Consider the following 26,194-nt stretch of genomic DNA (forward strand, 5'->3'; position numbering starts at 1 on the left):
ATTTGGGCATTATGTACTTAGGAAATAAAAGCTTCCATCCCTTAATGTGACTGCCAAGTTCCAAAGAGAATCAAAGCTAATCAGTGTAGCTGAGAAGTACTTGATGAGCCCCTATAATAGTAGGGCATAGCACATCCATATCTAAGATTAACTGCCAGTAAAGATTATGTCTTCTATACAGAATATGTGTTCTAAACCGATTACGTATTATATGTTGAAAGGTTCTTACACTGGTATGGGGGAGCTGCTTTGGAAGATTACAAATATTTCATCCTGTTTTTGTGCTGGAATTCATACATTAGTATTTCTTAGTATTTCTATTTTTCATTAATCCTGGTATTTTTTTTTCCTTTTTTTTCTGTGTGTTTATAACTGTGTACTAGAGCTGAGTGATATCAGATTCAGGAGTAACACACAGATGGAAAACCCTGTGAAAACAAACAGGAGGGTGAGTGAAAGCATGCAATGAGCATGAGGCAGTAGGGGCTGAGAGTGCAGTTGGGTTTCAGAGAAAGGTGAGATCTTTTCCTAGTGGTCAACCAGAAGAAGCAAGATTATAATCAACAAAGATTACAGTAAAAAATACTATTTTCCATCCTTACATTGAAAGTGTAAATTATTATACCTGGGTACAGGCAAGCTTACACAAAAGGACAGCAAGACAGGACTAATCAGCATGGCAGACTTTAATCATCCACTTTGGCTTGTCAAAGGGAAGCTCATAAAAGAGAAGCTGTGAAATAGGTCTGGAAGTGAATAAACACCTCCTCACATGTTTCCAATCTGGGGAGCAGTCTCAAAACCTGAGTGACAAGGAGGAGGGTGTGCCCAATAGCAGGGTGGGGATTTGGCAGTGCAGATTGGTGGAGGTGGCCCGTTACAGCTCCTGCATAAAGGCAGTGAGGGGTGGAGTGGCCCACGAAAATATTGTGGAGAGAGGCGACAGACTCATGTGGACAGAGCATAAGGTTTGCATTAACAGCAGCATTGCAGAGGGAAACCAGAAGGCTGAGACTATCCCGAGGCTTGCCAGAGAATACTCACTGACAATTTTCAGGGTCTATGGACACTCTCAGGGTAGCGAGATCACGTCTTCTGCAGAGGGGACAGTCTTGTGGTATATCAGAAATGATACGTCCATTCAATAAATGACACTTGTGAGATCTGAGAGGAGGCCATCTAGTTGCTCTCAGCTGGCAAGACTTGAATAGGGAGCTGTGAGCAGGTTCAGGCTGGGAAGTTTTATAGCAAAGAATGTCTGACTCAAAAAATAGCAATGAACAGGTGTAAAGCTATTGTGTTGAGCATGATGATTATAATAATAAGGAGGCTTTAAATCTTTTTTTATTGTGATCACACCTATATTTGCCAGCCAAATTCTGCACTACCTGTGATGACAGTTCATGTCATGTTTGCTGTTAAATTATCAGATGACAACGTTCTTCATCTGCTGGTTTGAAAGCCCAGGAATAAAAAAACCCTGCTCCCAGAGGCAATCTACCTTTCATGCTTTATGAAAATGAAAGTAGATTGATTTTTGTAGAGTCAAGGTCTCATGTATTACTTAGCAAGGGTGATGTCTGCCATCTGTGCTGGGACAGAGTCAGAGCCTCTGGGGCTGGCAGAACAAGCCTAGGATAAAATTCTGTAATGGATGGTGGAAAGGAACTAGATTATGTTGGAGCAAACACAGGAATGGACTTATAGCACCCACTGGCTACATATGTCCTGTGGGGCAGCCACATGATACTGATTGCTTCTAGAAGTTTTCCTATGGAAAAAAATGTCAATTTAATTTTAAGATTATTAAAAAAAAAAAAGTTTAAAATTAATTAGTAACGTACTGATTTTAAGGCAGTTTAGCTGTCCTTATGGCATTTGTCTTCATATTACCATTTGTTGTTGTTATCTTCATAACTTATTTTCAGATTTCAGTTTTTATATTGATAAGATGTACAGTAAAGATATTTTCTGAAGTAGGCCTGCATATTGCTGCAGCTGGGCAAAAGATTCTTATAAGAAAAGATGGTAGGATAAGGATTTTCTTTAGCAACATTGTCTCTACTACTCACAAATGAAGCTATTTCTGTTAATGTTTATCCTACTGCCTTTGGGACTCTGACCCCTTTAGTGGAAAAGAGGCAAACCCATCATTGACACTTATAAAACCATCTCACATCTTTTAGGGATCTCCAGCTGGGAAACAGAATACTGAATTGACTTCATTATTTTGTATATACTTTTTCAGACCCATGTAACAATTGCCAGTTTAGGGAGGGGATACAATAAAACTGCAAAAAACCACAGAAAGATTTAAAGTAGGAGTTAGAATTCTGAAAATTAAGAATCATTGAATTAAAATATCTTCCAAACACTTCCTTGATGATGCAGATACATTTCTCAATGAATGAGTAAATACAGGCATCTGGGGAGACTCCTAAACCAAGCTACAATTACCATGTAGATTATCCAAATACATGGGAGATCTGAAACACTTCCCTGATAATATAAACAAAGAAAAGAATAGCAGTATTTTCAGAGTAATAAAAATAATCTTCGATTATGTGTCACAACTCCAGAATTGATCTAGAGGTGTGAAAATGAGAACACTAACAAAGACTGTGACTTCTGTATGCTAAAGCTGTATTGTTATTACTTAATTTATGTCAACAGATTTTTGAAAATAAGACTGTGAATCACAGTAGTGAATTTAGCTGAGAGTAGCACAGCTATGACTGTGCAGTGGAAATGGGATGGAAGAGGCAAAAGGCACTGAGAAGATATTAAATTAGCAGTATCTTTAGAACAGCAAGTCAGTAATAGTTTAACATTTGCCCCATTCTCAAAAAGAGTGATCTTTCATATTATGAATTATTTCCATGTTATAAGCAGCAAGGCCATTGCATCTAAATTTAAAAGCTTCTGAAATGTATCCGTTGGGGAAGAAGACAGGAGGGAAATATTTTTAAAGAGAAGAATGTACACCTTTTTAACAATGTATGGGTACTGGAAAAGTATATTAAGTCATACTAAAGCAGTTTTTTGTTAATGACAGAAATGCAGCCTTTTTTCTCATCAGGATTTCAACCACCAATGGAAACGAGAAACTAAAGATGACATCCTGAGCCTACTGAAGTAAATGAAAATGCTTCCAGTTATTTAATAGGAGCCAATTTTTTCTCATTACTAGAAGTATATTGAGAGAGAGGACAAGATTGTGGCAGAAGTAGTCCTGATCTGACCTGAAGTGTGTAGTAAGATGAAATGATGCTAGTTAGTGTGTACATGAAGAGGTGAGAAACATTAATATATGGTTCATATAGTATTGCCTGCTAAGGTGCATGGGTAGGAAATATTAGTGATGTAAGCAATTTCAAGCAAAATGTAAAAATTGGGTTTTTCAGGGGGTTTGTGTTGTTTTGGTGGGATAAACAGATAAATACAAAGAAAATTAAAATGTTGTATAAGCTCTGAGAGGGCTGTTTCTTTTGATACAAAGTGTTGAAAACTCATCATATTATTTAGTAAGGTTTGTTCTAATTTTACTTTCCTGCACTGAATTCCTCATTCTGGACACAGTTCTACAGAAAGTCCTAACACCTGGGTTAACCACCAACAAAAAAGTTCTATTATTCCTAAATTCCAGAGTGAGGAAAGCAGCAGAAATCCTGGCCTGAATAAGATCACTTATTTACTTTTCTAGGCCCAGATCATGGTGACTTTGTGTAATAATGACCGTGTCTAATATTTAAGTTGTTTTCTACATTAAACCAGTAAATTAACAGAGCACAGAACTGTTTTGGACTCCCTACTCTGAGCTGTCCTTGTCTCCTATGCAATTTAGAGCTTTTTGGAGATTATGTTTTCAAACCCAAAGAAAAATTGCTGCAATTGGGTGCAGCCTTGATAGTTAAGAAATCCAGCCCCTCCTCATATATTTTGTATGATGCTGGGCAGTTTAACAATAGTATATTCACTCTTTGGGCAATGTGTAATGTAGAAGGAAAAATATTTAAAGCTGATGGAAAGTCTAGACAGGATTGAACTGTGGATGTCGGCATCACTCAATAACTATCATCAAGCAGCCTTCACCCTTTCTCTTTCTATGTCAGTAGCATGAAGAATTATAGCCACAGAAGACTGTTTCAAAGGGAGATTTTCAAAGGGAAGATCTGTCAGGAACAGTCCCCATTTCTTCCATTTGACCAAGACAGGGAATTTTTATTTCCTTCACAAATCCTGGAGAAAAATCCCACAGCTATTTTATTCCCCGGAGTCTGCTCCAGTACTGTCCTGCTGTGATGCAACCCTCTGCTCTGGCTTCTGCAGTTCTGTGCCTGTGAACCATAATAATTTTACCAGGTGTTTATGTCCTGGCAGTGAGATTAAAGACTCAATTCTTTCCCAGCCATTTCTCTTCTGAATTTGCTGAGGAAAAACTGGTTACACACAGACACTGCCATACTCAAGCTAAACGGTGTTTGTGTAAAGTTATATAAAAGGCATAGGTAACAGATCTTAGTAGGGAAAGTAAAGGACACTGAAAAACATCTTAGAGAAACCATGTCCTCTTAACTCTGCTGTAGATAACAGAGCCTGCAAAGATCTTCTGTCAGGTCAGCTCTTTTTGGCTTGCATTTCAGCAAAGCTAATTCCACTGCTGCTTAGTCTAAACCTGTGAAGTTCCTCCAAAGCCACAATCAATGGTTACAAAACCCAAGAAAAATAAGAGCAATTTTTGTTTCCATTTTCTGTTCGACTGAGCAGTCTGACATATTATGGGATACAAAGAAGTTCTGGGATGATTCACTCTGAAATAAAATCTGTTGCAATCTTTTCCAGTATCTCCTAAGGGCAAAGAATTAAATTTTTCCTTAGCACACCTAACACAGAAGCAAAGACACTCTTTCTTTTACATCATGCTTTTTCTTCTGCATTTTCTTTCTTTCTCATTTTCTATTGCTGTTTTCTTTCTTGGTTCTTTTCTTGATATGATTTAAAAAATGCAGATTATACTTTTCACCTGACACAAATAGTGTATCTGCACCATTGCCTCCCATTCTGATAATGTATGTTGCTTTGTGTGCTGAAGTTACATAAGTAAAGCTCCCTATATTCAATTCAGTAACTGAACTCTTGTCATGGTACAGGACAACTTCTCTTGTCAGAGTGTTGTGAAGGGTTCCTTCGGATAAAGAAAACTGCCAGATCCTTTCTTCAAAAAATTTGGGGATCAAATTTGACATTTGTAGGACATCAAAATCTGTCTCTGATGTGTGACTATGTCTCAGCCACAGAAATATTTGTCCCTGCTTGCTTTGCAGTTCATGTTTTCTCACTTACGAGGATGTCCTATATTTCTACCTTTACAGGCATTATTATGCAAGGCTGTATTACAAAACCACATGATTTTATGTAGAAATGATTAGGAAGAGGATGCACAGTTTGATTCAAAGTCAATCTTCACTTCCACAAATTCTGAAAAAAATCTAGGTTATGGTCCAGAAGGCAGCCTTAACATATACAAATATATTTTTTTAAACTCTTTTAGAGCATCATGCAATTTGGTTACCATATTCATGTAGCTATCTATAGTGAGAAGGATATTTAAAATACTTTATCAATATTTAAGTATGAGAAATATTTTTATTAAAATTAAGCATGATTCACAACCCTCTTACATAATATTGTATTTAATGGCAAGTTCAGCTAGCTCTGTCTTCAGATTTGCTTAAAATATCATATGAAATTTATGTATAAAATTGCAGTCCCTTGGACAGTCTCCCTAGAGTCCTTAGCAGCTCTCTGACTTACTCCATTAATATGGGTCAAATCATAAATTTTAACTCCTCCCTGTCATCTCTTAAAGGGAACCCACAAAAGTAGGATATGAAAAATGACAGCTTGTTTCCTTCTAGCTGCCTCTTCCTAGTTCCAAGTTAAAGTGAAAACAATTGTTATTTAAAGACTCACTAAAAACATGCAATAAATTTAAAGATTCATTAATTCTGAAAGTTTCATTTAAAAACTAAATGGTCGAGTTGTTTATCACCTCTTATATCAGTGAAATCTTCCAAGTGATGATTGTACTGATTCTTTATGCATTGCTTACTGGCTACTGTTAAAAAAAACAAGATCTGGTCTTGAATGGATGATCCATACGATTGCTTTAAGATTTTAGTATTTTTATCTTTATGCCCTAGAGAGTGCAAATAGCCTTGCTTTTAATCTGTTTTTGAAACCAGACTTAATTGTGAAAATTATTGCAATATAACTATCTGGGCAGAAGAATTCAAATAAGAATGAAAAGCAGAAGTAGGCAGACTATTAAGATGTACGTAGGTGTTTCTGTCAAATAAAGGAGAATAAGAAATACAACAAATATTTGTGTAGCATGACCATATCACACACAAAACTCAAATAAGTCTGTCGTATCTCAGTCATTGTAATGTAATGCAGATTTCAGTCCCCTCTTTCATAATGTAACATCCTTTCATATCATTTGAAAATCAGCTCACTGCCTGAAAATTTGTGGCTTAACAAATAAGCCATTATGCATATAAACCACAGTGAACCTTAAAAAAGGCTTTCAAGAAACATCAGGTATCAACTCATTTAATGTTAATAATTCTGTTACCATTTCCTTCATTTCCTGTTTATTTTTTAGCTTCTGGTATTTCTAGGAATAAACTAAATCTTATACAACCTTTTTTTGGTCATTATTTTCTGGGTTGCCAGTTTGGCACGTGGCTGTTTTCAAGTGAATTATTTCCTTGCTTGGCTTATCAGTACACTTTAGTGATAAAAATTTGGAAGAAACCTATGGTTTGTGATAAAATTGTAGTGGGTGTAATCACAGGGTAATCAAGGTAAATTCCTGTATATATATGATTATGTTTGTGGCCAATAACTTTTAAATATTTGACTGCAGCAAAAATACCAACCACTATTTCAAATTCTTTTGAGAGGAAAAGAGGTCTTGTTTCCATCACTGCAGAAATGAGAAGTCAAACACGGGGAAGATGAATGGTTGCCAAGGACCCCAAGAGGGACCATAGGGAGTGAGTAATCCATTTTATATCTTCCCAAGTGCCAGTCCAGTGTCTTCACCATTCCAGTTCTCCCCATTCTCATCAGTCCCACCACATTAATGCTTTAGAATAATAAATAACTTATCAGTCAAGAAATAGAATAGCTTATTCAGTATCTTTTCTGAAGGTGAAAATAAAAAGACTATAACATTTTTTCCTCAAATAAGAGTATCTGAAAACTTCAAACAGGAAAGTGACTATTCAGCATTCAATATCTTTATTCAACAGATTCATAAGCCATGAGCCGTGCTCCCAGGGAAAGTATAATACCTGTTCTTTCAGGAAAAAAAGAACCACTGTTGCCATCTTATTTGTAGTGCTTAAAGTTATTCTAGACTCAAAGCTCCATAACACTGAAAAACTCAGTAAGAAAATGAAAGTACCAGTATGAAATTAGAGAAGAAAAAACTTTGCGAGAGAAGATTTAGTTTTTAATCAAACCAGAAAATCAATATAAATATTACTGCAGAGCATGATGAAATACCTCAAAATCAGTGTCAGAGTTAGGCTTATGGTTAGGCTAAAGATGCATAAAGATGGAGAATTAATTTGTTGAAGTATGCTTTTGAGATGTCTAAGCATTTAATTATTTATTTATAAGAGCAAATATGATGCACCAGAAATATTATTACAAGAGTCGGTTGGAATTTTACTAATTCTGCACATTAAAAAGTTAGCTGGCTTGACTAAATGTGTTATCTAGGTTCTTGTAGTCAACAGAGAGAAATAGTAACTTCCAAGGGATAATATACCATATAGTTCAGTCACCTATTTCAGAATGGGATGAATTCCTATATGGAAGTGTCTCTTTCTCTCTTCATTGATTATAGAAGGATCCTTTCTAGAGAGCACTTGCTGAACTAAAATCCCATGGAAGTGTTTTACTGATTTTTTTAGGAGAATATCACTGGCTGAATGGGGATTGTTGTTTGGTCCAGACTGTGTTCTCATTTTCCAGTTTTTGCATGAGATGTGCAATATTTTCTAAACCCAGCAGATTTTAGTATGAATAAATATATAAGGAACATAGTGTCCAACATCACAGGCAGCACAGACTACATGAGGAAAATTACTAACTGCCATAAGGTACATTTTATGCTTTTTAATAGAGGGCCTTAGATATAAAATTTCACATGTGATAACAGTGTTCACTTTTTTACCCAAATGGAGGGTTTCAAAATCACAGCGAGAAAGTCCACTGAAAGCTTAGCAGTTGAATCATTCAAAGCCTATTATTGTATAAGCTCCACTGATCTTAAAATTGGAGTATGATGAGAATTTTTTTTTATGTATTGACTTTTTGAGATGAATTATTGGACAACAGTGCAGTGCGGTAACCTATATAATATCTTTTATGTCAAAAGCTAAAAAAACAGCAATCAATTTTGTATGGCTGTTCACATATTGGAAGCCACTACAAAATTTCTCCTGTTGAATCTCATTTAAATCAAAATCAGAAAAAAATCAGAAATATATCCTGAGAAAGCCCTGATAATCTTGGACCGATGTTCACATTTACTCTGGATTTTTGATTTGTTACCATTAGGAAAATAAGAAAAAAAAGAGGCTTTTTCCTTCTGTTTTCTTGACAGTACCAAATATCACGTAGTTTTTGGAAACACACATTAGTTCATTTAAGTTATTGCACCATTATGTGACAATGAATATCCACAATATGGTGGAAAATCCTGACAATATTTTAATCCTTGAAGAAAGAAATAAAGAATAAGAAGACTGATTTATTGACCTTACTGTTAATTTTTATTATTACTTGGATAAATCACAGCAAATATAAGCAACCAGCCTAGTAGCTGCAAAAAAAAATATACTGAGACAAATCCTGCCACAAAAACGTTAGTAATCAACAACATAGGAAAGGTACCTTTACTAGATTGATTTGCTTAGTTTGTTATAGGTGTACTTAACAGAATTTAAGAAGCAGCCTAATCCACCCTTTTCAAAAACACTACCTCATTTTAGGAAATGGGTACAAAAATTTCATCACAGAACAGGATGTTAGTAATTCTCCTTAGCTGAACTCTATTGCTGTTAATAGTTAAGATGTTATGCTACCAGATGCATGTTTGAAGATGCTTTAATGGTATAGTGTAATGCTGCATAATATGTCATGGATGTAATCTAAATGTATGTGAAATTGAGCAGACACATGTATCCCATGTTATATATACTCAGTGTTCAAATTATCATACATGCATGTATACATCAGTGTGCAAGTTTTTATCCCATTTTATGGTATGGGAGTTAAGTGACTATAGAAAAGGTTGAAAGATTATACATCTTTAAAAGAAATTTCAGTTTATGTTGTTTCTGTTTACTTTTAATAATGGTTAAAATCTAATAACACTGAATAGAAAGTAATATGAATTTTAATTTTTGAAGAAAAATGGGTCATAGAATTATTTAGAGGTTGTTATAAAATAACATTTTCTGGGTTTGCGTGGCAAGGTTTCGGCAGTGGGGTGGCTACAGGAGTGCCTTCTGTGAGAAGCTGCCAGAAGCTTCCCCTATGTCCGACAGAGCCAATGCCAGCCAGCTCCAAGATGGACACGCAGCTGGCCAAGGCCGAGCCCGTCAAGGGTGGTGGTAGCACCTCTGAGATAACATATTTAAGAAGGGGTAAAGCCACTGCACAGTGACAACTGCAGCAGGAGAGAGTGAGAAGGTGTGAGGGGAACAGCTCTGTGGACACCAAGGTCAGTGAAGAAGGAGGGGCAGGAGGTGCTCCAGGCACCGGAGCAGAGATGTTCCTGCAGCCCGTGGTGATGACCACGGTGAGGCCGGCTGTGCCCTGCAGCCCATGTTGGTTACTGGTGGAGCAGATCTCCACCTGCAGCCCATGGAGGACTCCACGCTGGAGCAGGTGGATGCCCAAAGGAGGCTGTGACCCCGTGGGAAGCCCACGCTGGAGCAGGGTCCTGGCAGGATCTGTGGCCCCGTGAAGAGAGGAGACCACACTGGAGCAGGTTTGCTGGCAGGACTTGTGACCCCGTGGAGGACCCATGCTGGGGCAGTTTGTGAAGAACTGTAACCTATGGGAAGGACTCATATTGAAGAAGTTCATGGAGGACTGTCCCCTGTGGAAGGGACCCACACTGGAGCAGGGGAAGAGTGTGAAGAGCCCTCCCCCTGAGGAGGAAGGAGCGGCGGATGTGTGATGAACTGACCACAGCCCCCATTCCCCATTCCCCATTCCCCTGTGCCGCTCATAGGGAGGAGGTAGAGAAAATCAGGAGTGAAGTTGAGCCCTGGAAGAAGGGACAGGTAGGGGGAAGGTGTTTTTAAGACTTGGTTTTATTTCTCATTATCCTACTCTGACTTAATTGGTAATCAATTAAACTAATTTCCCCAAGGCAAGTCTGTTTTGCCTGTGATGGTAATTGGTGAGTGATGTCTCCCTGTCCTTATCTCGACTCATGAGCCTTTTGTTATATTTTCTCTTCCCTGTCCAGCTGAGGAGGGGAGTGACAGAATGGCTTTGGTGGGCACCTGGCGCCCATCCAGGGTCAACCCACCACAAACATGCTTGAGTTAATTAAAATATTTCAGGCTTCATTAAATCCACCAATATTTTCACAGGATCAGAGACATTTGCTTGGTTGAAGGCAATCCAGAATGCTTATGGTCTATATATTAAATCAAGTCCAAATGTTCTCTTCACAACCTTGCATGTGGATCATTTATGAAACACATTATAAGAAAAAAATTTAGTTTCCCAAGGAAATAGAATTAAAAGTAAAACATAAAATTTTAACCTTTCCAAGGACATTCTTTAGGAACACACTAATTTTTGTTCCATTAAGATGACATCTTTAGCAAATACACACTTTAAAGAAATAGTAGAGGCTACATTTCATTAAAACAGTTTGGTTCCCACATTAATGTTTACAGTCAGATTTTGGCAAAGGTCAACAAAGTTAAAAAACTCTCAAAAAATAGATACATTTTTACCAATAGACAGTCACAACTTTTTAGTAGACCATGCACAGGTACAGTTTGGCAGGTAAGCCATTTTCATTTTAATCATCCAGTAATTGCACATTTACCTAACTTGGTGGTTTTGGGAAAAGTTAAAAGCTTCCTAACTGTGTATTTTTCCTGATAAACAATTATATTCTATCAAGTAAGTGTGTGGTTAAGGAATTGTAGCACAAGTAAATGCTGGCCTCAGTTTTCAGCTTAAATCCCTGTCATGGATAGATGCCAGATTCTTAATCGCTCATCTGTCCTCCTCCTTGGTTCATCTTGGTTCACGCAGGGAAACTCCTGTTCCTCATCTCTCATCTCAGATACTGTGGGGTGGTATCTTCTGTAAACAGAGAGATCACTGTTGTAGTCTTCACCAAAATCATGCACTTCTAAAAGGAAGTTGATATTCCACTAGTTTAGGAAGAAGACAGGAGATAGATATACCTCACCAATCTTCATACCATTACTTATTTTAGGGGGTTTAGGGTTGTTTTTTCATTCAATGTTTTTCCATATAAGGACAGTTTCTCTAATTATACAACGGTCAATCTTAACATTTACCAAAAAAAAAAATTAAATATATATATATAAATATATATATACACACACACACAGATTGACACTGCCACTAAATTATAGCACACTTCTGTTACACAGGACTGATGCAGTGGACAACATTAGTACACACATGCAATGCAACTGGATATGTAACAGTATTTCCACCCAGTTTTTCTAGAAAGACATGTAAGAGGACTTAAAGAAAAGATTATCTTGTATTATTTATCATTATTACCGTACCTCAGATGTCCTACTTTAAGTCATTAATAACACTTTTTGTAGCGTGTTTTGGCATGTGCTACTCACCACATTTGCAACAAGCATTGCATTCACCCCCAGCCAAGTATGTTAACATTTCTTCAATTAACATTTTTTCAGAATTTGAACCTTTATGGTCTATTACTGGAACTATAGTAATTTTTTTTTTTTCTTCCAATTACTCCATGTACCATCTTCCTTTCCATTAAATACATTTTAAGGTATACTACCTCAAGTTTTTAAGAGGATTTCACTCAGCACTGACAAAAAAAATGTCTTATTCTATTCAAATTTACTGGCCTTTTCTTGTACTCATTGCAAGGATCAATTGATGAGAAAATAACAGAGAATGCTATTAAGTTTCACAGAGTCATGGGAATGTTACCAGGAAGGGACCCATGGAGGTCATGTATTACAGGCTCTGGCTCAAAGCAGGACTAGGTTGAATTTGCTCAAGGAAAAATCTTTTATTTTTTCATGTATGTCATTATGTATCTAAAGTTATATATAAAGATAAATTTAAAACAGAAATTTGGAACACCCTTCAAAGATGTGTCAAAATACTGAGGGTTATATTTAGATTAAGAACAAAATTACTTCCTTCACTTGTAAAACTTTTAAGAGCAAAAAGTTCTTTTAACTTTTCTGAAAGAGTGATCCAGAGTATTTCTCATTTAGGTATTATTAAAGGGAAATCTCAACTATTTCATTTAAAAATGCTAACTGTAATATGAAGTTACATTTTACAGTGTAGAATTTCTATTACAGAATAAATGTTTTGAAAGTAGAGTTCAAAATAAATGCTTTGAAAGAAATGGGTTTCTATGGTAAAATTTTATATAATCAGTTCTTATAGAAATAATGCAAATGTTCTTGAAGAATTGTTCATTTTATATTTTGTCTCATCTAACACTTTCATTGACTATCATTAATTACTAGTATTACAGATAAGGAATATCTGTCTCAAAACTGGAAACACCACTTCTAATGACAAGCTATTTTAGTATATGGGTGTGTCCTTTTTTTATTTTAGTTTTCAATGTTTTTTCAGAAGTTCTCTATGTAGGTAGCTGCTTGTGTAAACTCGAATGTTCATGAGCCAATCTGCAAGCTGCAGAAAAAATATATCCTATTTATCAGTGGATCTTAATGTCTGATTCTCTTATTGATATAAGCCATTTCTGAATCTTTTTCCTTCTTTGGAGTCATTGTAAGGGTGCGGCTTCTAGGATCAAACTAGGACTGAGCCAAGGTTCTTCTAGGATGGGAATGCTGATAGAGTCTATCTTCCTGTGACTTACAGGATACATTGTATAACATTTTTGGCCCACTTTGTAAAGAAATTTGATGAAAACTAAGCAATGAATTCAAAGTTATGGGCTGAAAAGAAAGAGATATGGAAAAAATGCCCATGGCATAATTGCAGAATCCTAATTTCTTTAGGAAAACTTGTAGATAAAAAGTGAAAGAATACGCCCCTTCAGTGATCATCATTTATTAATGGATGCAATTGTAAACAGAAATGGTAAAATACATGAGCAGAAGGAGCTCTGTCTAATGTACAAACTTCTGTTGTCTGTAACAGCTACTGTTCCTTAGGCTTAACTTCATAAGGCCTTTGTCTTTATAAAGATTTTGGGGTGTATTTCAGAGATCTTATTGTCAAATATTTATCAAAGAAAGGATACAGACCACAACCACTTCTGTGATCCAGGGAATAGTGTCAGCTTGAGATTTGGGTTTTAATTTCAGTGTTCCCCTAAAACACCCCATAATCCTCTCTTTACCCAGATCTTCAGGTAAGGAGATATTCTCTGTGTCATTATCAGCTCTTCCCCAGGCTCATCAGCCTGAAGGATATTTATCTCATTGCTGCCTCATTAGCAGGGAGCTCTTTAAAACCTTAGATTTAGGGCTATGTCACAGAAAAGTTCCTGTCAGTTGAGCTCAAATGGCAACATCCAGAACCAGTACTTAATGGAGGCTGCAGGGCAGCTGGGTCTTGGTTCAACAACAGTCAGACCACCACCTCTTTTTGACCTCTCATTGATTTTTGTCTGCCTTTCTTTTGCATAGAATTATGGGTATAGGAGTGAAAATTAAGGGTCAGTCTGATATGGAGCTGTGAAGGGAGCTGTACCCTAGCATAGACATAGCTGATAAGCTGCAGTTCCCCAGAGAATTGGAGACCAGCCCCAACACTCTTGTGGAGCATTGCTCTCACCTGTGTGAAGCACAGGGAAGAGTTCTTCTGAGAGGTACGTGCTGACCTATCCAGCTGGGTGGAGAGGTTCTGGGTTAATTGATGGAGTCACCAGAAAGGTGACTACTATGGTGCTTCATACTTGAAGCATAATTGTGACTTTGCTATCATGCTGGTTTTGAATGCATCAGGAATAACTTGATGTACGTGAGCAGCTTTATGATGCTGTGAGAGCAGAAAATGCTTTCTGTTTTTGAAAGGATGTCCTGCAGTTTTGAAGATATCGTATTGTGGCAGATGCACCTGTCCTGACAAAGACCAAAACTTCCTGACCACCAAAAGGAAAGAGTTAAGACTAGAAGCCTCAGTTTGGGGTCAAGCCACCCAGCCACATGGTGACTGTGGTCACACACACACTTTGATCGGTGACAACCATCATGTACACACCTCAATCAAAAGGCAAGACCCTTCAGTTGACAGACAAGGCCCTCAGCCAATGAAACACCTGGGTCAAGAGAAGTTTCTAGACCATATATGACCACAGATCAGGTTCGACTAGGGTATAAATGAAGCTGCCCTGGAGGTCAAACTGAGCCAGTGCTCCTCAGAGCAGTGGGTCTGCAGTTGGGGACTTTCTCCTTAGGTTGGGACATCACTTAAGGAAACTCCCTGGGGTTGAGAGCCCTCATCTTTTAGCTGAGTGATATGCACATTTTGGATACTCATTTATAAATTTAAGTATGACACAAATGGATATCCTATGGTCATCGTTATTTATATACAACAAAATTACATATTCTTAGGAATTCAGTTATCTTATATCACTGTTTTCTAGTCCAACAATCATTTGTAATTTCTGCTTGATCACTCTGAGAAGACTAAAAATTGTTCTTGCATATGTTCCTGTAGTTCCCACTTCTTTCAGTTAATGGTGCCACTCATGGAATGAGTGAGTCTGGGTTTACAGACTATCAGATTTACAATCATCTCAGATTCAGTACTATTTTTTCAGTAAAAAATCAACACTGAGCTACAAGAGTTGAAAGTTAATTTTGATTTATTGGTCTTTTAAGGAATTTAGAATCAGATTGTCTCCTTCTGGAAAGAAGGTATCTAAATACCTGCTTTCCCATGTTTTGTGCAAGGCAGGTCAGAACTGTTTTCTGCTCATGGACTGTCCCAAATGCTTACCACATACTGTTTCTTGTGCTACATCTGCTGAAACTGTACCTATGCTGAAACATAATGACATATAATTGCCTATACATCATCATTTAAAAGATATTTTCAAAATAAAGGCCAGAAAAAGAAACATAACTGGAAATTGTTGGGAATTCTTGCAAATACAGTGGTGACACCAATAGGAATAAAATGTGATCTAGCATGCACTGAACTGATGTGTAGTTTCCACTTGATTTAGTTTGTAAAATGTGTGTGGCCTGACCCAAAGTTAACATAATTATCTCCTAGTGTTCACAATAAGACATGAAAAAAGGGTTCTGTAACAAGCAACCACCCTCCCCTGTGGTGTGCATGTATAAGGAGGTGTGGGGGGGTGATAACATAAAGTCCAGGATTTAAATGTATCACACCATCGTATTGTTTCTTTTTCTAGCTATAGTTCCTTGTATTGTATTTGTTTTGCCTTCACTGTGCCACAGTTTTTGAGGACATAAAGTATATTGACCATCTGATAGACCATTATTTTATTGTGAGTTGTTTTCCTTTTTCATGAAAGGCTGTTAAAAGGTTCTTATGATCTTTATAATCTTTATTATTTTTTGTAACTTTAAGAAGCTCATTGAAGAATTCATATTCTGAGCATAGGTGAGGCAAGATTTGTCAGGGTAAATAATTTATTTTGAGATCATCATCTGTAGCTGAAGAAAACACTGGCTGCTTTCTGATTCATAAAACCTCCCACTGTGCTGCTGGTCTGAAAGAATATCAGCAACTCTCATAAAAGATTTTTTTTGTCTGTCTGCAAACATCGACATATTCAATTATGTAGCCTGTCATGGCTACTCCACTACACTTTGAACATTGGCAAGTCAAACATTTGTGCTAGGCTTTTGCGGGTTATAAAAGTGAAAAAAGAAGCAATTTTAACTCACCCGGTCTCCTTTCCCTGATTTAGCTGTGTGGTCTCCCAGGGCAGGAAGGATGAAGGCGAGTGCAGTTCGTCATTTGAGCATCAGTGGCAGGTTAGATGCAAAACAGATATCACTGGGTAGAATCTCATGGTAGAGGCTTAGGCTTACTGCTTTCCATAGAAAATCTGATTATCATAAGGTGCAAAAGCTTCTGAAATTATGTTGTGGAAACTGTGGTAGCCCCCTCCCCTCCCCCCCCCAACAGAATGAGAAGGAACTTCTCCAGCTGTCCTTTCCCTCCCTCTTATAGCACACAGCCCACACATTCATTTATAATTTTCTGTGTCAGCCATGAAGGCCGTATAAATTTACAGCTATTGAATAGCATTTAAAGATATTAAATAGTTTACTCAGAAAATGTTTAACTGCTTTTCTCCCACTGCTGGCAAAGAGTGACCTTTCCATTCTAAACTCAAATGATGTGCAAAGAAGTCACTGCACAAGCAATAACACTATCAAAAACCTAAAGCTAACCCAGAGCTCAGTGTCTGAACTGTTCAGTACCAATCAGCTGAGCCCAGTCCTGACATGGCAGGGTGAAAATTTGTGAAATACAACAAATAATGGATGCTGGGTAGGCATAGCAGAACATGGTAAAAATGCATTGATTTTTCTTGTAATTGAAATTTTGCAACAGAACATTGAATTGTTGGTATAATTGAAAAGTTTTCATAAAGAAATAAAAATGTTTAAGGCTTTTATTCTGGTTTATGAAAGGCAATAATTGAGTCTCCTTGGTCCCAACTGCAGTTTTGTTGTAGGAAAGAATTCCAGCACCTTGTACACACGTACTGAAATGTCATAGAAGTATTCATTGCATAACAGTAGGATGTCTTACTGCCCCCATCTTGCTGTCAGATGGCATTGTTTATATATTGATTCCTCCTCAGGGATCTGACTCAGTTGCTTGCCTTTTGACTAATTAAGGCTTAAAAAGTCAAATTTATAATCTGTACCTTAAATCCATAAATAATAGTCAAGGTGAAAATTGATGCTCCTGTAAATATCTCTCTGTACCTCATAATGAGACCCATGCATTAACCTTCATACATTTCTACAGTAACATATCAGAGTGCTTTAAACACTTATGAGTGATCTCTTCTAAAGTCATTAATGACTCTACTAATTACATAGTTAATCATATCATCTTGAAAGCTGAAAAAATAGATAACAAACCATAGCTCTTCTTTTCATAATTTCATTGCTTTTTTCAGTTTGACGGTAAAGACACAGTAGGACTAAAAAATAAAAAAAAAAAATAACTATATGTTGTTTTTGGCCTTTGTAGAACAAAACAATTGCTTTTATGGAAGAAAAAAAAATAATGTTTTATAATGTTTATTTCAGGATTTCAGGTCATAATGTTGAGATTTATGCCTGTTCAGACTCTCTTGCATGGGTACATTTCCAGGGTATTCCATCAAAAACCAGGCCAAAGCCACCATCATCCTGGGAGAACTACAATGTAAACAAAGAAATGTCATTGAATTAATCTTAGTACAGACTGGGTCAGACAAGGAACCCCAGTCCTGACACAGAGGAAGCAGATGCTCTTCCTTCTCATACCATTTTCTGAGGTGCCATCCTTTCTACTACTCCTTTGATATCCAAGGGATAGTCATAAAAGCTGAAATAACATTTTGCCTGGCCTGCCATCCTGGGAACCTCCCTGACATTTGTGGTATGCCTGGGTCTGTATCTGAAGATACATATTGACATCAATGTAAAATTAGACTACCATAAAACCTGTAGTCCAACCCCAAAATTCTATACATGAAATTAGACAAAAATATAATTTGTTTGCTTCTTGCTTTCATATTGTTTAGGTGGTAGTGGAGCTGCACATGCCCTGATGCTTTAAGAATAAATAAGGAAATTATGCTTGTTGACACGTTAATACCTTTGGATATACTGGAGAAGTGTCTATAAATAAGACCAGATCAGCAGATATTTCACTGATGGAAAGGGCCTTAAACTGACAGTGCCTTAAGAACCTGCAGCAAAAGGAATATCTGCAAAACAACAAAAACACCAAAGGAGTATCATCTTTAATTGATCCTGTGTCCTTCCTTTTATTAAAGCAGCTGTAATGAAACCCTGCTTTTCTGCAACAGGCCTAGTGTTTGATGTATTGTCAAGATGTGAGCACAGAATGCCAAGCTAGACTATGCCTAGTAAAAATCCCAACTGTGGGGTCAATTTCTAACTTGCAAAACACAAAACAGAAGGCATGAAGAGAAGCATTTATACTTTGACCGTACAACAACAGGTGTTGTGCAAGCAACAAGGCCCATTTTCCGTACTTTTCAGGCCTGATCTGCTGTTGAAAAGACTCATGAAAACAAAGAGGGGGAAAACCTTGCATCCATGAACTCAAGTTAAGAGCCCAGTCTTAGGCACCTATGCTGAAAACACTGAGCTCACCCTATGTCTTTCCTCATGCCTACGTGAGGAGAACATGGAGCCTACATGTTCTTCTCATGTTGCCAAACCAGTATGCAAAACATAGTTATACTGCTGCTAAGATTATGGTCCTCTCTTTTCTCAAACGAATGATCACAGAAATGCCAAATGCCTATATCTTCTGGATCATTCATGACATTCATGATACAACAAATAATGACGGTCCTCCAGGGTGTCTGGCATTTTCTGCTTCAGGCTCAGATTTCTTGTCTTTTTGAAGTGTCAAAGCAAAACCAGGAAATATCAGTTCTGTACTTGGTAAATTCTGTTTGCAACTTACTTGGGAAAGACAAGAGAAGTATCAGACAATTAACATAAAACAAGACTACTGGGTTTCAGCAGTGGTGTATCAGCCTTAAAAATCTTTCTTTTCAGACAACAGAAAGATATCTACAGCAAGTACTAAAAAGGCATAAACAGCCATGCTGTTTCTCCTTAGGTTTTATGCTTAATATGGATTTCTCTCAAGTATTACCATTGGTGTGCATGTTAGTTGTTTCTCAGATTGGTGGCTGTTGAACCATAGCCCATACAGAAGTATGAGAAAGCTTCTTCCTTTAGTAGCAATGAAAGCTCCAAGTTCTAGGGGCAAAAGAACAACCATATTAGATAACAGAATCATAGAATAACTTGTGTGGGAAGGGACCCATAAAGATAATCAAGTTCAAATCTGTGCTCCTTGCAGGACTACCAAAAATTAAACCATATGACTAAGAGAGTTATCTAGATGGTCTCTGAACTCTGACAGGCTTGGGGGTGTGAGTACTTTCCTAGAGACCCTGTTCCAGTGACCGACCACCCTCTCAGTGAAGAACACTTACCTAATCTCCAATCTGAATTTACCCTTACTCAGCTTCATTTCATTTCCTTGTGCCTTATTGCTGGTCACCAGAGAGAAGAGATCAGCACCTCTGCCTCCACTGCCCACCTTGAGAAAGTTGTAGACTGTTATGAGGCCTTCTCTTCTCAGCCTTCTCTTCTCCAAACTGAGCAAAGCAGATGACCTCAATCGCTCCTCGCAAAGTTTGTGCTCTAGATTTTTCACCATCTTGGTCACCATCCTCTGGACACACTCTAGTAGTTTGATGTCCTTGTACTGAGGCACCCAAAACTGCACACAGCACTCAAGGTGGGGCCACACTACTGCATTGTAGAGTGGGACACTTGACCAACAGTCTGTGCTGTTCTTGATGTACCCCATGATATGGTTGTCTCTTTTGACTGCCAGGGCACAATGTTCACTCACATTCAACTTACCATCAACCCAAAACCCCAGATCTCTTTCTGTGGGCCTCCTCTTCAGCCTCTCATCCCCAAGTCTGTATGGATATACAGGATTACAGTGTCCCAGATGCAGAATCCGGCCCTTGCTTTTGTTATTTTTTTTATTTTCATATTTTTCATTTATTGTTATTATTTTGTTTATTTGTTTGGTATTAAGTTGATACATGAAAAATCAGGCCAGTTACAGGAAGATTTTAATTTTAACAAAACCTGAATTTGTTTTAGGACAGGATCTTCAAGACAGGAAAAATAAATTCAGTTCACTATGAGTTGCAATTACTATTCATCTAACTCTAGACATTGTTTGGACAAATGTGCCTTAGCCTGATCTACTTTCTCAGAAGTCAGATCCCCTAGTACACCTGCCCCTTAAGAGACAAAAAAGGAACAATAGATTAAATGAATGATAAAGGTTTTACAAGGTGGTCTGATTAGTTTTTGGAAGTCTTGATGATACTTTCTCAAAAGCCTTATTTACCTGGAAATGCTTCTGAAAATCTTATCTCATCAGTGTTTGTTGTTCATTTTATACACTTTTGAGTACTTTGGATTTCTGATTTTCAGTAGATCAACTGCATCTGATGATAACTGAAATTAGAATTAAATTTTTTTTGATTTATAGAGTTTGTCTCAATGAAATTGGTTGGTGCTGATATCTCCCGGGTATGATTAATGTATTTCCATCTGCTGTAGGTGAAAAACAGCTTTGGGAAACTTCTGCATTCCTTGTGCATCCAAAGCTTCTTCTCATTTTGGTTGCACTCTGTAGGGAGCATATGAACACTACTGAGTAAAGATCAGATGTAACAACAAGCTATTCTTAATCATTCCTATAGTTTTCAGAAATTTGAGCTGTGCCTTTTAATATCTTAAAATACCTAAACATACACATACATAATCAGAATGAACAACAACAAAAAAATATTAAAAAATTAACCTCTAAAACTTTATTGACAACAAGTTTATACATAAGAACTATCTCTAGTTTCCAATTCATCAGATTATATAGTTTAAATATAACTGGAAGTAATTTTTACTTGATTGTGTTTGTATGTAAAAACATCACATGCAAACCAGAGAGTAAAAACAAGTAAATTCAACTCCATGCTTTCAAGATTAATTTAAAATTGTTAACAAGCAGTTCAAAAATTTTAAAATCAGAACACCTGAGAAAGATTACCTTGATTTTACTGTGAAGCGGTTGCTATATAATAGGTTCATTCATTTTCCTGAAGCAGAGTCTGATTCTTTCTTTGTATTGTGTTTTCAGTGCAATCGTGGGTGTAAATTCTTGTGGGAACACTTGAGCTTTGAGAAAGGGACTGTCAAAATAGATACAAAGATATTTTCAGAGACAATTTAAAACAGTGAATACTTGAGTCTTGCTCTATTTGAATCAAAACAAAGTAAACAAAGTCTTTAGAGTTTATTGACACTATCTGTTCATCTGAAATATGTTTATACTAATTACTTGCTTTGAGTAGGTTTGTTTTGTATTATGCTTGATAAAATGAAACACATCTCTTGGGATAAAGAGAGGCTGATGTTATCTCCAAAGAAATAAATGATCCTGAAAGTCAAGTTTGGTTTTCTGTACCTCAGTCTACCAGATTTCTAGCATAGGCAAGATAGTTGCTAGCCCTTGTTGCCAGCTCTGTCTGTGGTCTATGGACAACCCTCAAGAAGATCTTGGATATTCTCTTTGCTTTCCAATTGCAAAAGAAGGGAAGTGATACCATGCCATTTGTAAAGTACTCTGAGATATGTGGATGAAGATCCTGTTTATCATTAGTGCTTCTACTCTTCAGGATGTTCCACTGTCTCTTTGTGTAAATAAAGAGTATTTAGATGAAGAAACAAGCCAAATTATACCTCTATTTGAACACATTATCTCCTCCTTTAATATTTTTATATGAAAAGTGTTCTATATTACTGATTACATATGCTGTGTGCTGAGTTGTGAAGAAGTAATTCCAAGAATACAAAGCTATGGTTCTAAATCTGCTCTTCCTCAGCTGAAAATACTCTTAATTCAATAGACAGGATAATGAACATAAATTATTTTAACTGAATGTATTGTGCTGGGAAAAGAGAATACACCAGGCTAGGAATATTGATGTGGGTAAAATGAGATTGTCACTCTTCCTGACATAAAGGTTATTTCTCTTGAGAATAAACCTCTATCAATATACCTTAATAGTTACAAACTCTAGCAAATAATTATGTTATTGTCTGAATAAAATAGGCAGACATGAAAAACAATGCTCTCCTTTGTTTCACAAGTTAAATGAAGATTACAGTAGAGCTTCTGAACTGATCTCACTTTATTTTAATCCCCAAAACTTATTTTGACTCTCTGTACAACGATTTTTAGTTTTTTATATAGCTCATTTCTTTAGATTTTAGCCATTCTTCCTTTTCTTTCAGTTGATTATTTTCTTAATATTTGTCTGCCTCTCCTTTTTGTCTTCTGCATGTCCCATTCCATCTTTCTATTCTCCTTTATGTTTCACAAGACCTTTTTACTGCAGTGCATCGACCTTGCTTCCAAAACAGAAGCAGAGGCTGAGCTGTGATTCATTTATCTTAAAGGTGGATTCCCATATCATCTGTTACTTCAGTTGTCTGTAATGTTGTCCTGAGACTAGCCAAAATTCTAGTCTTCATTTCCCACAGATATCCATAGTCCTTCAAGGGAATGAAAGGTATCCTAGATATGCATCTTCACCTGTCAGGAAAGGCCATGGGGAATACTACAGCTATGGGCACCAAAGAGCCCTTTTGTTCATGGAAAGTGTGTTATGGGTGGTTATGCAGACTCTAGAATATATTTTGTTTCAGAGAGGAGAATCAGCAGTCCCCTCAAAGGTTAGGAATAAAGGAGGATAAGTATGCTGGTAGTTTAGGTAAGGGCTGATCAAATAGGGGAAGCTTACTTATGAACAAAAATTGGGGATTAAATTGTCAAGCCTGCTTTCACTAAATGCTATGGAAAATATTTAGCTGGCTCCCTCTGTGGCAACTGGGAGAATGTAAAGTGGTTTTAGAAAGTCCATTTTCAACAAGAAAAAATGCTACATATTGAAAATTATTACTTTCATTCTCTGTTATTGATGATTCCCTCTCTGTTATTGAGGATTCCCTAGAGACACTGCAGCCTTAAGTGGCAACTTGTTTGAATGACTGCTGCTGCAAGGACTAAGAGAAGCATCAAAACACATTTGAACCAATAAGTTACCTCTGTTACAAGGGACATTTATAAAACAGGACAGCAGTTGAACATTGACTCAGTATTCAAATATTCACTGTTTTCAGACACTTCCTTTTTTACAATAGAAAATTAAAATTAAAAGAGCAAAAGAAGCATACCTCTTTCTTTTAACCACAGTAAATTGTATTAAGACAGCAATTACCAGCTGGTGTCATAAACAATCACAGTTCTTGGTGACTTAGAGTCTCAGAGACACATGAACACATTCAAGTGGGGGATTCCTCAAGCTTCTCCATTTATATTCAGAATCCAAAAATTAAAGAATTAATTTTACAATTACTCATCAAACAAGGATGTAACATGATGAATTTGTTGGACGACATTTTTAATAAATACAAGCAAGTAAAACTTCTCAATGGACGGGTAGTATCACTTTTCTCTAATTGTCTCAGAAAAATTTACGTGAAAAGCATTTCTGCTCAGCAGAAAACTTGATAATTTTAGGAAAATGCGTCATGTAGTTGAAAACATGTGTTTGCCTTATCCACCAGTATCACTTTGTGTCTGAGACATAAACTCTCAGCTCAGGGATTGTAATTATCTATTTATATGTCAACCAGCATAGGAGCACTAAACGTGGTTGCAGTTTATTGCTGATTATAATAATGACACTGATCAATCTTTTTACAAAGTAGCTATAAAAATGTATGTGTTAGAGGAAAAATTGTCATTGGCAGTCCAAGTTAAGTAAACAATATGTTAACCCTGAAAAATCTGATAAGGGAGAGAGAGGAACATGCACTCAAGTCAAAGTAAATCTTTGTAGTATAAGGAATAATCTATTTGCTTCCTGCCATCAGAAAACTTTCCTCTTGCTTTGCCTGTCACATTAAAGGTTGACACCTTCTGCTGAGCAGTAGAAATATTGGGAGCCCTCTACCTGGGTCTGCTTGAAAAGATTTTATTGATATAGAGTGTGCAGCAGATTTTCTTTGTGTAATTTATGGGTTTAATTTTATCATACACAATTCATTGCACAGAGGGGTGGGGGTGAAACAACATTGTCAGCTGTCCCTTAAACTATAGCTTTATGTCTAAAGAGGCTAAAACTGTTCTAAAATGTCATTCTGACCAATAATCAATTCAAGTTATAGAGATTACAGAAAACTTCAAGACACAAAATTTTGACAGGAAATGTATGCAAGAGTATGAAATTCTACCAATCAGTAATTATTTTTCCCTTGTGTTGATTTTTATCCACTGTCATTCAGAGAAATCTGGAAAAAAAAAACCCAAAAAAAAACAAAAAAAAAAACCAGTCAATAGAAATATCCCTTCTTGACAGTTCCAAAAGAAAACATTCATCTTTTGTTCATGTAAAGCTGAGGTGAAAAACACAGTCAGATGTTCGTTTTGTGGAACATTTTGAGATGTTCTGGATTTTGTTGTGTTTCAGAATAAGACAAATTTATTCTACCTTCTTTATAGTAGGAGTCTAACAGATTTAGCCAATGCTTTTCTGGCTTGCAAAATTTTCTCACATAAGAAGTTGCTTCACCTAGTTGGTTTTAATGCAGGATTTCTGGTCACATACTAGGAGCAAGTACTTATAATGCATGTAACACTGTTGCTCAGATTTCCCGTGCCATTGCTCTGATGAATTTGCTTGCACAGCTTGATTTACACAGAGATTTGGTAAACTGATAAAGAGGTTTGTACACAAGATTTCATCCATATTTAACTTTAGGCTGTGTCTCATACACTAACATGCCACAAAAAAACAGGTGCAATTTAAGGAGTAAAAGACTAGAATTCCTCTTCACTATCTTTCTTTTTTAGAAATAAGAAGTTGAGCAAAGGTAGTGAATGAACGGTAGTAGATTTTATTGATTCCCCATGGCACTCTTCAAAAATGAGAAATACATTTTTAGGATGCAGACATAACATTTAGATGGAGGATTACCATCCATCTTAACTTGGCTGAATTAAGACCAAAGATTTTGTACCCTATTAAACACAACTATGAAGTCTTGAATAGAAGGTAAGATACCAAAAATATTCCCCACTGACGTCTATAGTGTTTAGACAAGAGGACTTGATTCAGGCCCACAGACACTACCTTAAAATGTTGATTCGACATATTCATAATTGTCATTTTGTGTGAAGTCACGAAAAATGTTAAAGTACTTTAAGAAAGTCAAGTATTACATGTTTAAAACTCAGATTTGAAAATATATTGATATTCAAAACAGAAGTAATTTATTAAATGTTTTAAAAAACATTAAAAATAGAGTCTTGTTGAATATTAGTAAGATAAATGAACCTATACAAACATGGAGCAAGTTGATCTGTTGCTCAGAATTACAGTACAAACGTAAATCAGAAATTTAGCAATGTATTAAGACAAGTATAAAAATGCAAAGACTTTCCAAAGCCCATTTTTTACTTAACAGGGTCTATCATATAGATGTGTAATAAGGGATTTCTTAGAAAGTTGTGTTCTTTAATTGTACCTCAAGCAGCATAATTGTCTATGAAGTTAATGAGCATGTAGGGATTCCTAAATCTGCAGATTGCATGGTTGCCATGTGTATATAATAAAGCCATGTGCTCAAAATCATCAGGATGATACTGAAAACCTCACCTAGACAGGATGCTACTTCTCTCAAACAGCAGCTACTGCTTATTAGCAATTCTTTTTTGCCATTAATTGGAATAACCAAACTGAATGTCCTTGACCTTTAAAGGGTAAGAGTAGGTATATTTTTGTAAAAAGCAGCTGTTTTCAAATGAAATAGGATACTCCAAGTAATGGGCACATAAAATCAGCAGTAACTTTTGAAACTTGAGTAATAATTTTTCATAGATATTAGTGAGACTCTGTTCCATAGTGAGGTCACCTAAACTGTGTCTGAAGAGTTAAATAGTGGTGCTTCACTTACTTAAAAAAACCTGCGAGAGAAGAAGAGAAGTGTCAGAACTATGA

This window comes from Tyto alba, unplaced genomic scaffold (assembly GCF_018691265.1).
Source record: "Tyto alba isolate M040663 unplaced genomic scaffold, T.alba_DEE_v4.0 Super-Scaffold_27, whole genome shotgun sequence".
In the NCBI taxonomy this organism is placed as follows: Eukaryota; Metazoa; Chordata; class Aves; order Strigiformes; family Tytonidae; genus Tyto; species Tyto alba.